Source organism: Rhinolophus sinicus, chromosome 6 (assembly GCF_057876585.1).
Source record: "Rhinolophus sinicus isolate RSI-liver-muscle chromosome 6, RSI-T2T, whole genome shotgun sequence".
In the NCBI taxonomy this organism is placed as follows: domain Eukaryota; kingdom Metazoa; phylum Chordata; class Mammalia; order Chiroptera; family Rhinolophidae; genus Rhinolophus; species Rhinolophus sinicus.
In genome coordinates, this window is record NC_142506.1 from 65,127,733 (window position 1) to 65,144,107 (window position 16,375).

The window sequence follows — 16,375 nt, forward strand, 5'->3', positions numbered from 1 at the left end:
GACCTTTAGTCCAGTTTTGCCATTTGGAGTGTTGTCCATTTTGTTGTTTATCAGTGGTTTTTCTTTTTTTTTTTTTTTTTTTTCATTTTTTAATATTTCCTCAAAACATAAATGACCTTTTAAGAACAGACTCTGAATTTTTGATATTTTGTTGAATGTTCTTTGAACACATCTCTACTTCTTCAAGGAATGAGATAAGTTTTCTGAGGTTGTTTGGCAAAATAGGCACATTTTTCATTTCAGATAAAAATTGCTTGGTTTTGTTTCACTTAATTACTTACAGACTTTGTATAATAAGTGCGAACTATTAAAAGAAAGTAACTCTTGTCCTTTTCCCCCGTCTTCCCCATCAAGAATGAGCGTCATTTTGCATTGGAGCGGGATTTGGGATTCTTGCTCCTTCTGGGCGGTGGAGAGGTATCATATGAAGTAGTTTTAATCAACACTAAAGCATTTGTTCTTTCTTTGATTTTAGTACAGGTAGGGTAGCTTTTCCCCTCCAACCAGCAATGAGGAAATGTTGTAATACTCCATTAACAAATAATAAAGGAAATTTATGTTCACAATTGAATCAATATTCTTTAAACAGTGCTACCTTTGAGCCTGACTTATTTGTCTCCTGAGTCTCTATTGATCAAGTTTATAGGATAATCTCCCAACAGTTTCTATGGAGATGCACTGCCAGATTGGGTGTGTTAGCTCCTAGAGATTGATCCAGATTTGTAGTTCATGTAAATGACTAAGGAGACCCAATGCAGTGAAGTCAAATTACGTGTATACTGTTAAGTTTTACCTGACTTTGGCCCCTGATGAAAGAGATGATCCATAGCCAAGTTCAACTAAGATAGTTTATATTTCATTATAGTTGGTAGAAAAATGTTGTTTTTTCTATTTAAAAATGCTCCATTGAAGCAATTAGATAGACTAAGTACTAATTCTAACATTTCTCTAACTGAATTTCATGATCACTACGTTGGTTTTCCAGGCTCATATGGCCATCTCCTGTTACCACTCTGGTGGCGTCACCATCACCTCTCCTTGGAGTTACTGCAGTTGTCTCATTATTTTCCTATTCCTGCTCTTTCATGTCATCAATCCATTCTCAGCATTGTCATTGGAGTGACCTTTTTTTTTTTTTTTTTTATTAAAGTATAGTTGACATTCCATATTATATTTCATGTGTACAACATAGCGTCTCCATGACTTGTTTATCTTATAACTAGAAGTTTGTACCTGTCAATCCCCTTCACCTTTTTCGCCCTTTCCCCCACCGACCCCTTACCCTCTGACAACCATCAGCTTGTTCTCGATATCTGTGAGTATGTTTCTGTTGTTTTGTTTGTTTATTTTGTTCTTTAGATTCCACATCTACATGAGATCATATGATATTTATCTATCTCAGTCTGACTTATTTCACTTAACACGTTGCGTACGGTGGGGTTTAAATCCCTCGTGAAGATTCTCGTGATCCGTACGCAATGTGTTAATATAATACCTTCTAAGTTCATCCATGCTGTCACAAATGGCAAAATTTCATTCTTTTTTTATGGCTGAGGATATTCCATTGTATATATGTACCATTTCTTCTTTACCCATTCATCCATTGATGGACAGTTAGGTTGCTTCCATGTCTTGACTATTGTAAATAATGCTACAGTGAACATAGGCGTGCAGACATCTTTTTGAGTTAGTGTTTGGGTTTCTTCAGATAAATACCCAGAATCATAAATACCCTGAATTGAAGAATCATAAAGTCTTTCTATCCTTAATTTTTTGAGAAACCGCCATATTGTTTTCCATAGTGACTGCACCAATTTGCGGTCCCACGGTGGAGCGACACTTAAACAAGTCAGATCACGCCACTCCTCTGTGCAAGCCTCCAGTGCCTCCCTGATTCACATGAAACAGCTTTACAATGAGCTACAAGATCCTACATGACTTAGAAGATTAGAGCGGTGGCAATGGGGGAAAAGGAAGGATGCTGTCCTTGACATCAGATCCTGAGAAATACGGGATGTGAGAACAGAAACAGTTACTGAGAGAGAGAGAGAGAGAGAGAGAGAGAGAGAGAGAGAGAGAGAGAGGCAGGGGAGAGCCAGGTTTCAGCTAGGACAAGAAGTTGAAAGAAACTGGACATGTGTGCAGCTAGGGAAGAGCGTCTCATGTCAGTGTGAGGGAATGTGCAGAACAACTGTTACCTCAGAAAGAAGGGGCTTTCTTCTCTTCAAATGAAAAGGTTAAGTTGGGTTTGAATTTAATTGTTGAGGAATTCAGGGTTTATGCTGGTGTATTGAGCGCAGACCATGTAGTAAGCCAGAGGATTAAAATTCTTTAGAGGTGATAATTCATTTTTTTTGGAGTCCAACCAGAACATGATATTTCATTGAATAACAGTCTTCTTATTCACGTCCCAGAAGTTCTCTTTTGGGGCTTTCTGAAGCCTATTTAAATTCTGCCCCTTTTATCATCCATATGTTCAGCTGGATCACCATGCAGGGCACATACCTGTGTTATACAGAATCACTCCACACCCTCAGTGCTCTGGAAAATGCTGCCTTCCTGGTAGATGTAATTAAGTTCAAAGGGACATTTTTGTATTAAGACTCTTGAAGGAAAACTCATATTCAACAAATATTTAAAAATAAAATATTCTAGCTATAAGACTACATTGGACATTTATATTCCTGTTCATTGGTACTTTGGAAAAACAGCCTTTTTCTTTCTTTCCATGTTCTAATGCTAAATTTCTTCATTTCCTCATCACAAAACTGTTTTGTATGGAAACTAATCAACCTATGAATTTTTCGTAAAGCACGGCACCCAGTTATTTAAAGTTTATTGAGTCCATAATGTCCACTAGCCACAGGTAATTTTACATGAAAATTAGTTAAATGTTACAATTAACAATGATCCAATCTACTTTAAGAATTGCACATTGGCATTTCACGTATACCAGTAAATCAAAGAATGATTGGCTACCTGCTGTCTCAACAGCTGATTTAAATAACTGTACAGGAAAAGTTGAGGATATATTGTTTTATATAACTGTTTAGTTCTGTTTGAGGTGGTTTTAAAATACTGAAATATATTAGTCTCGCGACCCTTTACTTTGAGAATGTTTTCATTGGTCTTACCTATTTAGAACGAAGTTATACAGAGTAAGAATTCATTAAGTATGGATTTCCATTTTTATAGGCATATTTGAGAAAGAAGAAATATTATATTTAGAATATTTTTCCTGCCATGAAAGTAGCCCATACAGGTAAGCAAAGTAATGAATGAATAATGAAAGTCTCTGGACTGAGTTTTTTGGGGGAGGGTTCTTAAAGCAGAGATTGACAAGACGCTCATTAGATGAGTGAGTATAAGTGTCCTGGTAAACAAGCATTAATCACAATAAAGCATATACTTGAAGTTGCTGGGAAATTATACTGAGAGATTTATAGCTGAGTCGCTGGGGCTTGAGCTGCAGCATAGAGACTCCTGGCTCACAGAGTGGCTTGTCCTCCAGAACTTAATCATAGATTATTTCATAATCAGCCAAATGTATACGATTTTTTCTCCAGTCGTATGTCTATTTCTGTGTTTGGGATCATGACACACAGAGAACCAGAGGTGACTTACAGCACCGCTTGACCGAAGTAGAATCAGTTCATCACCAGCTTTCTAATTATGGGCTGTGACACATATGCAGGCCTGTCCTCTGTCCTCACTCAGCATCAATAACTCGCCTTCCTGGTTATGCTCTACCGTGTAAGGTGCCATCTCTCCCGCACATCCCAGCCCACTTGCATTGGGTGGGGACTGTGGGTGGCAGGGATGTCGGCCAGGGCAAAGGAGGCTGTGTGGTCCACGTCGTGTTCTTAGGCTTTGCTGGTAGCCCTTATCAGCCTGGGTCCCCTCTCCTACAACCCTGCCCATCCTGCATTTGGATATAGGATCTACACATCCTAATGTAAATGCAATGCACCATAACAAAAATGAGTGGTGGTCAATGTTAGTGTATGTGTAAAACACATCTATTCAAAATCATGTCGATCACTTAGGTCCCCAGTTCATAGGGAGCTGTGATGTTAAGGCTGGCGTCACACAGTGGCAGAGCATCAGGGGACGTACTGCTCCACTAGACTGGCCTGGCCGGAGCATACACCGTGAGGAAGGAGACAGGGTAACCCCAGATCCTGCTGCGCTTAGATCTTTAGAGTTTATTGTGTAATGTTTGGGAAGTCACTCAGAGGTTTCAACATGAATAATGATTCCCTAGCTGGACTAGTATATATGCTTATAGTTGTCGTGAAGTGGAGGGAACCAACATTATCCAAATGCCTATGTAACAGGAACCGTGGGAGTAAGAACTTCACAGAAATAATCCGCCATCAGCCGTGATCACAGTCCAGAAGTCCTGTTCAGCCAGCCGCCCCTGCTCCCAAGAGCAAGAGTTAATGACCTAATGACCTACAGGCCGTAAGGTCAAACGTCACACAACTATTACTTTAAGGGCAGTAATTCTCATGCTGAACTAGACACAAGAAATGCACAGAGGGCTGTCCAGCGTCCAGAAGACCCAGGCCACACGCCTACGGCTAATTAAATCAGAAGCTAGGAGAGGGCCCAGACATCTGTATTTTGTAAAGATACACATACGAAACTCTGTGTCTTTGGTCTACCTAAAAATTACTTTATTTCTGCTTTAGTAAGAACTTCCTGGGACATGTAGCACATTGTCATTTCTAGTGGCCATTTCCTCGTATGATTTAACTGCCTTCTTATTATGAGTGTTATTTGAAAAGAAGAATGTAACAACCTCTGGGGAAATCTTCGAAATTCTAGATGCCCTTATTGTTTCAAGGGCTGGATGAGAGTTTTCCCAGGTTTTGATCCATTAATTTATTTCTCCAAAGCCTCAGCTAGACAAGGAAAGTGCCACATGGGAGCTGACATTCAGATAAAATCACTACATGTGTTTGTTTGAAGGTAATTATTGAAGTAAACACAGTTGACATTATTCCAGTGTGCCAGGTGTAGGATATATGTATGTACAAATGTGTGTGTCTTGGGAACAGCAAGATGTCCTCGGTGTATTAAAAAGTTTATAAAGAAAAATACTTGATATTTACATACTGGAAGAAGAATTTTTTTTAAAGCTTTTGCATCTTCATGAAATCCTTGCAAAGCCTGAATTTGTGGGCACAAGTGAATTCCATCTGTTGCTCTTAAAGAAAAACTGACTTTGTCTTTGTATTTGGAAAGATACAATAAGGGTGAAATAAAGTCCATACAGGTTCCACATATGAATATGTGCATACATATCTCTAGATGTAGCAAGTCAGGCTGTGCGCATGCTAGTAAATAATCAGCTTCATGAACTACTGACCTGTGATGCATTCTCATTTCTGAACATTCCCTGATCAGGGGGCATTTCAATGATTAAATCATGGACGTTGCAGCCACACTGGTTGGGTGTGAATCCTGGCCATGCCACTCACGAGTTGTGTGATTTGGGGAAATTTATTGAATAATACATATCTCTGTTCATCCATAAGTTGGGGATGAATGTCATGGTATTTACTTCAAAGGACTGCTCTGCAGCACACGTGAGGTCATATATTTAAAGTGCTTAGATGAGTGTCGGGCACATAAGTGGATAATACTGAACAACAGTTGCTGTTACTCTGAAACAATCTGCAGTACAGGATAAGACATCATGTATGACAGTCCCTTCAGTTAAAAATCAGGAAGTGAGGACACCACATGTCGACAAAGAGAACGCATAGGTTATTCTGCCCTCAAAATGCATCTGCTTTATACACACTTGGGTCCTTTTACTCCGCGCAGTTTGAAGATTTTTGCCTCATGGTTTTCACATGATGGGAAATCCCACGAATATTCCCTTCTCTATGACACTCAGTGGTGCAGCTGTGGTTGTTCCCAGTTGAGAATTCATGGCATCGTCTGTTGGCCTGGTTGTGTTGTCTGTTTTTCCCTGACTGTGGTTACATGTCCGTTTAGCCCACCTGACACAATGGGGCACATAGTGGGCGTGTTTCTTCATTTCACTGGAAGAACCTGATCTTTATCTTCCATGTGGTCTTCAGTTATTGAGGTCTTGAATCGTATTTCTGCCCATTTATCTACTTAGGTAGTTGATAGGAAAAAAGGCATCTGTCATATATCTGCTTTCTCTTGCCTTGTACTCAAAATTGACCACTTTTCAAAATGTACTTGCCTCATTGTTTTATGGACCATCTGGTGACTCAGTATCTAGAGAGACGGTGCCTATCGATGAGACCTTTTGATACCAAATATCATAATTCAATGAAATGAACCTTTAATGAAACACTGGGAACCAGGAAGATGGATGAAGGAATCTGAGGCTAAGAAATGTAAGACTCCATCGTCGAGCTCTGCTGGTCACCTTTGCTCAAATTTTGCCACTTGAGGTAAAAAGACTATGGCTTGAAGGTTTTGCTCACATTTTAGAACATCTAAGGTAATGCACAGAACTTTAAAATTACATGCTTTCTGGAGTTATTTCTAAGACATATTTATAAGGATTTAAACTCATAGACGGACCACAATGTGCCAGTGGGACAGTTTTTGTAAAACAGTCCTACTAGACTCTGTTTCTTTTTTTCCTTCTTCTTCTAATCATAGCCATTTAATGTGCCATCAGCTATAAAGAGTCATCCACTAATATTGTCATTTGACACTAATATTTATGGTAGTGCTGGCAGCTTTTACAGAGTTATAAATAGGCTACCAGTCTGCTAATGGATATTTTATATCAGCATTGCATTTAGAATTTTAGTCAATTAGAGCTTCTTTTGTTACTTGCTCATAGAAAGTAAAAGGAACATATCATCTATGGAGATTAATTATACTAACTCAAGGTTGTCTCCTTCAAACTCAATGAGAATTTCTTCTGATACAGAAGTAATACAGCCAGGCAAGGCAGTTTTCAATGTGATGCTTTAGAGACAGCCAAGCTAGTACAGAGAAATCCAAGTTGCTTTTAGCTGGAAAATTCTGTCATTTAAAACTTTTTTTAGTTCTCTCTTTTAAAAAATAAAGCATCAAATGGGAGCATGGATAACATGCTAATGTCATGGCATCTAAGAGCTGACATTTTAATTTAGCTTGTATCATCTGTATCTTATAATCAATTTCCATGCTCATTATTACAAGAATAGAGTCCGCAGATTACTCTTCAGCTTATCATAAAATTATTAATCACATTTTAAACACTTCATAAATCCCAGCGCAGAGGAGTTGCATGTTTATCAGTTGCACATGGAGGCCTGAAGGGCTGCAGAAGGTTCCAGATCTGAGCCATTTTTTTTTTTTTTAACCACCACCTGTGTTTGCTTATCATTACATTTAATTCCTATAGCAAATAAAGGGGGACTGTAAAACAGGTAATAAATCATTGGGAAACAGTCCTCCTTGGCTCTCTCACATTTCTTCATGCCTGGAGAGGCACTGACAGCCTTTGTTCTGCATTCTCTCTTCAATATTTGTGTAGTCAACAGCCTTGGAGGTGGAGATAGTGTTTCTTCCTGGAGCAAAAGGCAAGCATGAGCAGGACCCAGTGAATAAAGATAATGGCTACAGCTAGAGGAAAGGCTAGACATTCATTCTCATTGCCCATTATGGATGTTTCACTAATCTCAGTGTCCCAAACACAGCCCACCACATGTGCAGATGTCACTTGAGCCCCTCTGTATTGCTCGGTGGGAATTGGAAGTTGGGGAAATCAGGGCACATGCTGACATTCTGGCTTCTGCTATCGCAGTGATAAGTGGTCCTTTGTCTCTGATCCAGGAGTTTCATATCCAACCAGCAGCCATGAAACCATATATGGCAGGCTACCCATTTGCTTATAAGTAGAATTAAATAAATCTCAGACCCTTCACAGTTCCTGACCGCTGAAAACCCTGTGCTTGGATCTTCTAATATTATTCAGTTAATATTATTATTTTAAATTTCTCCTCCATATTCCTTAGTTTTAAGATTCAGGATTAGCCAGTGTATCTCCACTGAGCCTCATTTACTCATCTCCAAACTAAAGATAATTAAGCCTATCTTATGGCCTATTTGGAGACTTAGATGAAATAATATACGCATGTAAGAAAACTTTTTGTAAAGCAATATACCTGTCATAAGAATCTTGATTATGCATTCTCATGTTACATTTTCTGTTGTAATATACTACTGATTGTTGACATGTTAAGAATAGCTATTATCTGGTCATAAAAATGGCAGCGTGAGGTGAGCCTCTTGAAATCTCCCCTGGAATTTACAACAAATTGAACAACTATAACTCCACAAAGGACTCCATGTGCAGCAGACAGGCAAGACGAAGAGGCTCACTATTGAAATCACCTAAAGGTGAGCAAATTGTGCGAGTGGAGGGAGGAGGGAAGGGAGAAGTGTGGAGACGGAGCCGCGCGGGCACAGGACGCAGACCTAGCTCAGTGCTCCAAGTTTGCTGCATCCCAGAACTACCGCAGCTATGGGAGAGGGAAGAACTCGGACAGCTAGGGCTCCGCTTATGGCCCACAGGGCTGAGGGGACAGCGTATAACACGGCTGAACCCAACGCTCTTGGCAAAGACCTCGGAGAAAAGACTGAGGGAAAAGGGCTGAAAAGGGTGGTTTAAGCCCTCACTGCCGAGCAGAGAACGGAGCCTTGGGCACTGAGACTAGACGCCCCCTCCCTCCCCTCCCAGAGCTTGCCCCGCCCCCACCTGCCCGGTGCTAGAAGCGGAACAGCAGCAGTGTCAGATCAAAACAACAGAAAATTTGCGGTTCTGAGAACTGTGGGCCGCCGACACAGATTCACAGCCCAACTAGTTCCGGCAAAGGGGAGGGAGCTGTGAAAGAAAGAAGCAAGAAGCAAGAACAAAGAAAGAAGCAAGACCAGCTGTGGTGGTGGTCGCCGCCATTGCTCTGGGCCACCTCTCACAACTCACCCCGCCCCTGACCCCACCTATCTGGGCGGATCCCTGCAGGAGTAAACAGAACTGCTGAAATATACGGGCTCTGAATCTGGAGCTGGAAGAGCTTTGGAACATCAAAAGCTCTCCGCATACCCACCGGGACACTGCGCCCTGTGACCTAGACGAACTATTAACAGAGGAGAAGCCCGTCTCCCAGGGAATCTCCCCATTGTGTGAGAAGCTGGAATAGTGCAGAGAAAACATAGCACTACCATGTGAGAGAGAAAATAAAAAAAAAGCTTCTGCACAGCAAAAGAAACCATTGACAAAATAAAGCGGTAACCAACTGAATGGGAGATTTTTGCAAACAGTGTCTCTAATAAGGGGCTAATACCCCAAATATACAAGGAACTCATGAAACTCAACAACAAAAAAACAAACAACCCAACTGAAAAATGGGCAGAGGACTTGAAGAGACATTTCTCCAAAGAGGACGTACAAATGGCAAATAGACATATGAAAAAATGCTCAACATCACTAATCATCAGAGAAATGCCAATAAAAACCACAATGAGATATCCCCTCACCCCAGTCAGAATGGCGATCATCAACAAGACAAATAGTAACAAGTGTTGGAGAGGCTGTGGAGAAAAAGGAACCCTCATACACTGTTGGTGGGAATGCAGACTGGTGCAGCCGTTATGGAAGGCAGTGTGGAGGTTCCTCAAAAAATTAAGAATAGAATTACTATATGACCCAGCAATCCCTCTCCTGGGTATCTACCCAAAAAATCTGAAAACATTTATACATAAAGAAATGTGTGCTCCAATGTTCATTGCAGCTTTATTTACAGTGGCCAAGACATGGAAACCACCGAAATGTCCTTCAGTAGATGAATGGATAAAGAAATTGTGGTATATATACACAATGGAATACTATTCGATGGTAAGAAAAGATGAAATAGGACCATTTGTTACAACATGGATGGATCTTGAGATTATAATACTAAGCCGAATAAGTCAGACAGAAAAAGCAGAGAACCATGTGATTTCACTGATATGTGGTATATAAACCAAAAACAACAAAAGAACAAGACAAACAAATGGAAAACAAAAACTCATAGACACAGACAATAGTTTAGTGGTTACCAGAGGGTAAGGGGGGTGGGGGGTGGGAGATGAGGGTAAGGGGGATCAAATATATGGTGATGGAAAGAGAACTGACTCTGGGTGGTGAACACCCAATGTGATTTATAGATGATGTAATACAGAATTTTACACCTGAAATCTGTGTAACTTTACTAACAATTGTCACCCCAATAAACTTAAAAAAAAAATTAAAAGAGCATCCAGAATTTACCAAAATCAGTTAATATATTTACCTTCCTCTTGAATAATAAAAAGACATTAGAATACGTGTACCTTCCAAAAAAAAGAAAAAAGGAGGAATAACTGTAATCTGTTATCAGAAGACTCTAAAGCAGCCTTGTGAATTTAGAAAATAGGGGTAGAATTTTTTGTCTTTCTCTTTCAGTTGGAAAATGAAGACAGAATTGTTAAAAGTACATTTCCATAGTTTCACTGGTTTAGGGACTCCAGTATCTTAGGAAACCGTCACAGTTCATGCATGGAAATTCACGGATGTTTCTCTCCATGAGGCATTATTTCCAAAATTTCCTTTTCGTAAATTAGATCACTGAGTTATAGCTGTTGAAAATTTTCTAAATAAGAAAATAACATAGTTGGAGATTTTTATATGGGACTATCTTCTTTTTAAAAAAGCCCTAACTTTAAAATACCTGTAAATATTGAAGATAGCAAAGTAGACTGGATGGATATGCATTATAGTCCATAATTCAGTGTCATAAGCAGACTAAAGCCCAGTTAACTAACACCCCTTGTGGAGTTGCCTCACCTAACCTTAGATCTGTCATGGCATGTTACCCAGTTTCAAAGGTTAAGGGATGGGTGATGGAGGATGAGACAGTGTGTTCTGACAGAGAGCAAAGGTCTAGGACGCTTACTCATGTGACTTACTCAAGCAGGTCATTTCTCATGAATCCATTGATGCTGGATTTATTTTCTGTAAGCAATTCCTAACCATGGACATCCTGTTAATAGATGAGATTCCTCCTCTTAGCAAATACCATTTCTGTGTTTGCTCCAAGGACCCGTTATCCTCTTGAGAGAGATATTAGATCAGATCATCTGATTTCTTTTCTCCTCCACAGGGACTTCTGATAATAAACACAGTGAATCATCTCAAACCAGGTGCATTAACTCTCTTCTCACCTAAGACAAAGCTGAGAAAGTCACTTTTGACAACTTAAACATTATATTTAGACTAATCGTGATTTCTTTAAGAATTTGCTGAACAGTTTATATGTGTCATCTGTTTTCATCATTGAAATAACTCAGCAAGATTGAGGATGCTATTCAACCTTTATAAGTGAGGAAATTGAACTTAAAGGGAAGTATTTCCCCCCAAGTTTACATAGGTATAAGTGTTACAATCAAGATTTGAACCCAGATCTCTCTTAACATATAATCTCAGCACTTCCCTTGTATGACACTGCTTCTTCTCAAACCTCTGTTTCTTTGACCCAATATGCATTACTCAGGTAGCGGAAAGTTGATCTATAGCCTGCATCCAGGGGTGGTTTGGTTTCCAGTGGCTGCCCTACAGAAACCTTCAATTAGTTTGGGAGAGCAGGTGCTGAACCTCTGAAATTCACCATGGAGAACTTTCTTTAATAACACTGGATTGCATTGCGTGTGACCCCACCTTTAAAGAAATCCTTTAAATTCTGTTCAACACCTCACTTCATGTATACATTTACCCACTTGAATAAAATTGGCAGTTATCAAAATGTGGAAGTTTCAAAGCCTTGTGATCGAGGATGGAGAAGAGAACGGCTTGGGAGTGCTTATAGAATAATAGAACTCCACTCGTGTATTCTGACCAAAATAGCATTGCAGATAGCAGGTATAGTTGAATAGGATTTCTATTAGGGCCCAAGTACCTTCCTTGGGGGGATGTTAAGGGCCTCTTCGTCCTTGACAATGACTCTGCTTACATTTTCCTTGGCTCTTGTCCAGCCACACACACACAACTTTTATTGGTTCTGTGTTATGTGTTGAACACTTTAGCTATTATATTTTCTACACATCTCATCTTTTCAACAACACAAATGTCATTGTCATGGGCCACCCTTTCCCCCACCCTTTTTTACCGTGTTTTGAAGGTGGCAAACTAGTTTAGATGGTCAAAGGAAGGGAGTAGGTGCATGTCTTTTTGTATATCTGTGTGCACTGGTGTGATTGGTGGAGGAGAAATAGTAGTTTCCAAATTTTGAAAATCTGTGTTCTGGTTCTTAAAGCATTTGGAGATCTAATTTGAGGGTTCTCAAAAAGAAGTACTTATTTTACTAGTGGGTGGGAAGTGGTCCTACCAAGCATTACTACTTGGACTTTCTTTTTGTAAATCACATGAACTGAACCATTTATGAAAGATAAATAATATGTGTATAAAAGCAGCATTTATACATTTAAGTAGTTATAGTGTATTTCCCATACATTATACATAATTGATGACTACAGTTGCATTTATTAAATTTGTAAAATGCATGTTATCCCATAGCCTATTTAACAGTAATTAATACAAAGCAAATACAAAACCAAGAATTACAGTTTTATCTAAGTACTTGCTTATATTTTGCTGGTTATTTAAAGTACCCATATTCTTTTATAAGGTTATTCAACCTTTGGGTGTAGTTACCCAGGGGGTAAGATAAACTTTTGAGTCATTTAATTTCTTAATTTTCTGGAAAACCACACGTGGGAAAGTAACATGAATTGTATGGTAGGTAGTAGGTGTTGTATTACTGAGAATTGATAAGAGAATGCTGGCTGGTTGCCTCATCATTGAGAGACACAGTGGTCGGTGTCTTTGGGTAAATCATTTAACGTCTTGGAATCTTGGTGTTCTTAACAAGGAAATGTGTCCTTTTCTCTAAAATGCTCATTTCTTTGGTTCACCTGGAGGAATGAGTGAGGTGATGCTGGGTGTACTGTTCCTTCGTCCTCCTGGTGGCTGGCTCCCTTCCCCCTTCTGATCTCAGCTGAAGTGCAGTTCTCAGTAAGGCTTGCCCCTTCTGTTCTCTGCCCCACATCACATCTCACCTCCCAGGCTCTGGCTCTCATTCTTTATCTCTTTATACCTACTTAGCCTTCTTAGCGCCTACTGCCATCTGAAATTAGCTTGCTTACGTGTTTGTCCACGTGCTTATTATCTCTCTGCTCCCATGGGATGCAAGTTTCATGAAGTTAAGGGACTTTGTTTCCTTCTATATCCCATAGGAAAGTACCTCACACAATGTCTGGCACACAGTAGGCATTCAACAAATGTATAGAGACAGAATGGGTGTGAAAAAGGTATAAAGTGGAAAATACATGCAAGATGGAAACTTTGATTTCGTATGAAAAAGCACTTTTGTTTTATCTAGGTGTGTCTTCTTTTTCTTGGTAACAATTCACCCCGTAGGCTTTGTAGTGTCAGAGTATTTTTAAAGAGCTGTAGCAAGTATTGGCTGTGTGGACCACAGTGAAGACACAGTTGTTAAAACTGGAGCCCAGTTTGCCTTTTGTGAGAGGAAATAATAGAGGCGTGGCCCTGTTTTGAGCAGGACCTGAGCTCGGCAGGGACATCATCTCATTACTAATGGGATTGAATGAGAGCAGATGAAGGGATAAAGGTCTAGTCCACGACAAGACTTCATCTGTTGGGTTGTCATGAGACATCTTGCATGTCCGGTTGTACCTGCTGTGACTTAAACCAATTAGAGGTGGTCTTTCATGGAGACCAGCTATTTTCGTGAAAGCTCATGTTTGCCTGAGGAAAATTTACTGTTAATAAGTTTATTCAGTACAACCACCTGGGGAGTATCATTTTGACAGGAGAGAGAACGCTCAGCTACTTAACCAGCTAAAAATAGAAATGTCTCCATTTGGGGATCAGAATGTACTCACATGAAAGAAAGACAAAGGAAAATCTTGCTTTGCTTCGAAAGGCTGGTTGGTTGAATGCCTGCCCCTGGGGAGGCAGTAGAGCCGATACTAATAACATCAGCCCTGGAATCACAGCTACCAGGTCCCAGTCATGGCCAGTCATTAACTGTATGATCTAAATTCTGTATCCGCCTCCCCCCCCAGCCCCCCATGTTTCCTCATCCATAAGATGAAGGACGAGGATGATGGCAGTCTTGTTAGGGTTGTTTGGAGGATTAAGTGGGCAAAAGATACGGGGGTTGCCAAAAACATGTACACATTTTAAGAGATGTTATCTATATATTACTTTTCAAAGTTGAATTGAATTATGGTTAACAATGTGTCATATGATGTTTGCTCAAAAGATGGTGTTAATGAAATGACTCCTGGTGTCATTCATTGTATTACAATTTTAATACAGTTTTGTTCCTTCCTTTAAATGTGTATACATTTTCTTTGGTACCCTCTGTATAGCGATTATTTATACACAGCTACTTCTTGACTTGTGATGGGGTTACACCCACCCCCAACCCAAGTTGAAAATACTGTAAATTAAAAATATCATAAGTTGAGCATGCGTTTAACATCCCGACCCTAGTGAGCATCAGAGCTTAGCCGAGCTCACCTTAAATATACTCAGAATACCACGTGTGTGTACACAAAGACTGTTTTATAATAAAGTGCTGACTGTCCAAGGTAAGTTGTTGAATACTGTACTGAAACTGAAAAACAGATTGGTTCTATGGATATCGCTTTCACACCATCATAAAGTAAAAACAAAAAAATGTTGGTGGAACCATCATAAGTCGGGGACTGGCTGTATGTATTCACACACCCACGCGTGCGCGCACACACACACACACACACACACATTACGAGCAGCATCTGACATGTGGTAAGCACTTCAGAATTGTTAACTATTATTGCAATTCTGCTCTCTTATCATTCACCCTGAAAGGGAAATGAAGGCCTGGCAGCTTCTGCCTGCTTCCCACAGCTACCCAGAGGCTCTTTGAAGTAAAACATTCCTACTGTTTCCTTAGAGTTCCAGAGTAGGAAGGATTATCACAGTCCTTTGATATGGTGACAAAGGAATCAAATGAAGGGAGAGACAGTTCTGGAATCACAGCAGAAGGGAGCAGAGGAGGGGGCTGAAGTTGCACTGTGAGACTCTAGTTTTCCACGGCAATTACTAAACACTACAAGTTTTCGGTGCTGCTGCTTCAGAGGAAAACTACTATTTTTGAAATGCATTCTTTTCACTAAAGACTCACATTGAAGAAAACTTACCTTTTGGGTACGCTAATGTGAACAGAATAGTAGAAAACACATTCACGTCTCTTGGTTCTTAGAGACTTTTTATTGGTTTTTATTGGAGAGCTTATCAGTTTCACTTCAAAATACTTGTATAATCTTTATATAAGTAATTTGAAATGGCTCAAGTTTGTTAACCAATGTAAACCCCGGGGAGGAAGTGGGTGTGCATGTGTCATCTCTCTTCTTTTTAAGTAGTTGTTAAAATAGGACAGAGCAGCTTGATACACTACTTGCCCTGATTGATACAGCGCTGGGACATTGCCTACGTAATACTGTTGTGTGAAGATCTAGACTTTCTTTTAGACAATTGCTTATTTATTGGCTTGAATGACTAAACATGGTGATCTCTCTGTACTAGCCAATCTTTAGGTCAGCATCAGTGCACTCCCCAGGAAGTGTGAAGCCGGAAGACTAAAAAAGAACGTTTTCACATTTAAAAAGTAAGTCAAACGATTAAGATTTGGGGGAAAATATAGAAAACCACAGTTTGGAGTTCCATTAGCTTCAAGTTGAATTCAAATGTGCAGTCAGTATTTATTCATGTCTCAGGTTCTCTCCTGGGGTGGAGATCCAAGGATAACTAAGTAAACTACCTGCCGGGAGGAAACTGACAGTTGGGGGATGGAGCTGAGAGGAAAAAACTGGGAACATAAAAGTACCATCAAGTATTCCTGAGTAATTTGCATTTCCGTAGTCCCTGTGGGTACCACGTTTTTCCAAGAGCTGGCCACCTGATCAAATAAATACTGCTGGGATCCTGTCTGCCAGAGCTCTTTTCAGCTATATGTACAGCTCTGAGTTTTAAGCTGTAAAGTTACCGTATTTTGCCATGTATAATACACACTTTTTTGCCCAAATTTGTGAAGGGAAAAATAAGGATGAACATTGTACATGGGTAGTACTAATCTTGTATCTATCTAAATGTTTTTAATTGTTTTATTTATGCTTATGAGTTAAAAGTGGTACACTAGAAATCAATAATGACATCCATATGCAAAATAATACCCTGGAATATGATCATCAGTTTTGCTGAATTTCTGATGAACATGCAACGAGGAAGAATTCTTGGCCTTCA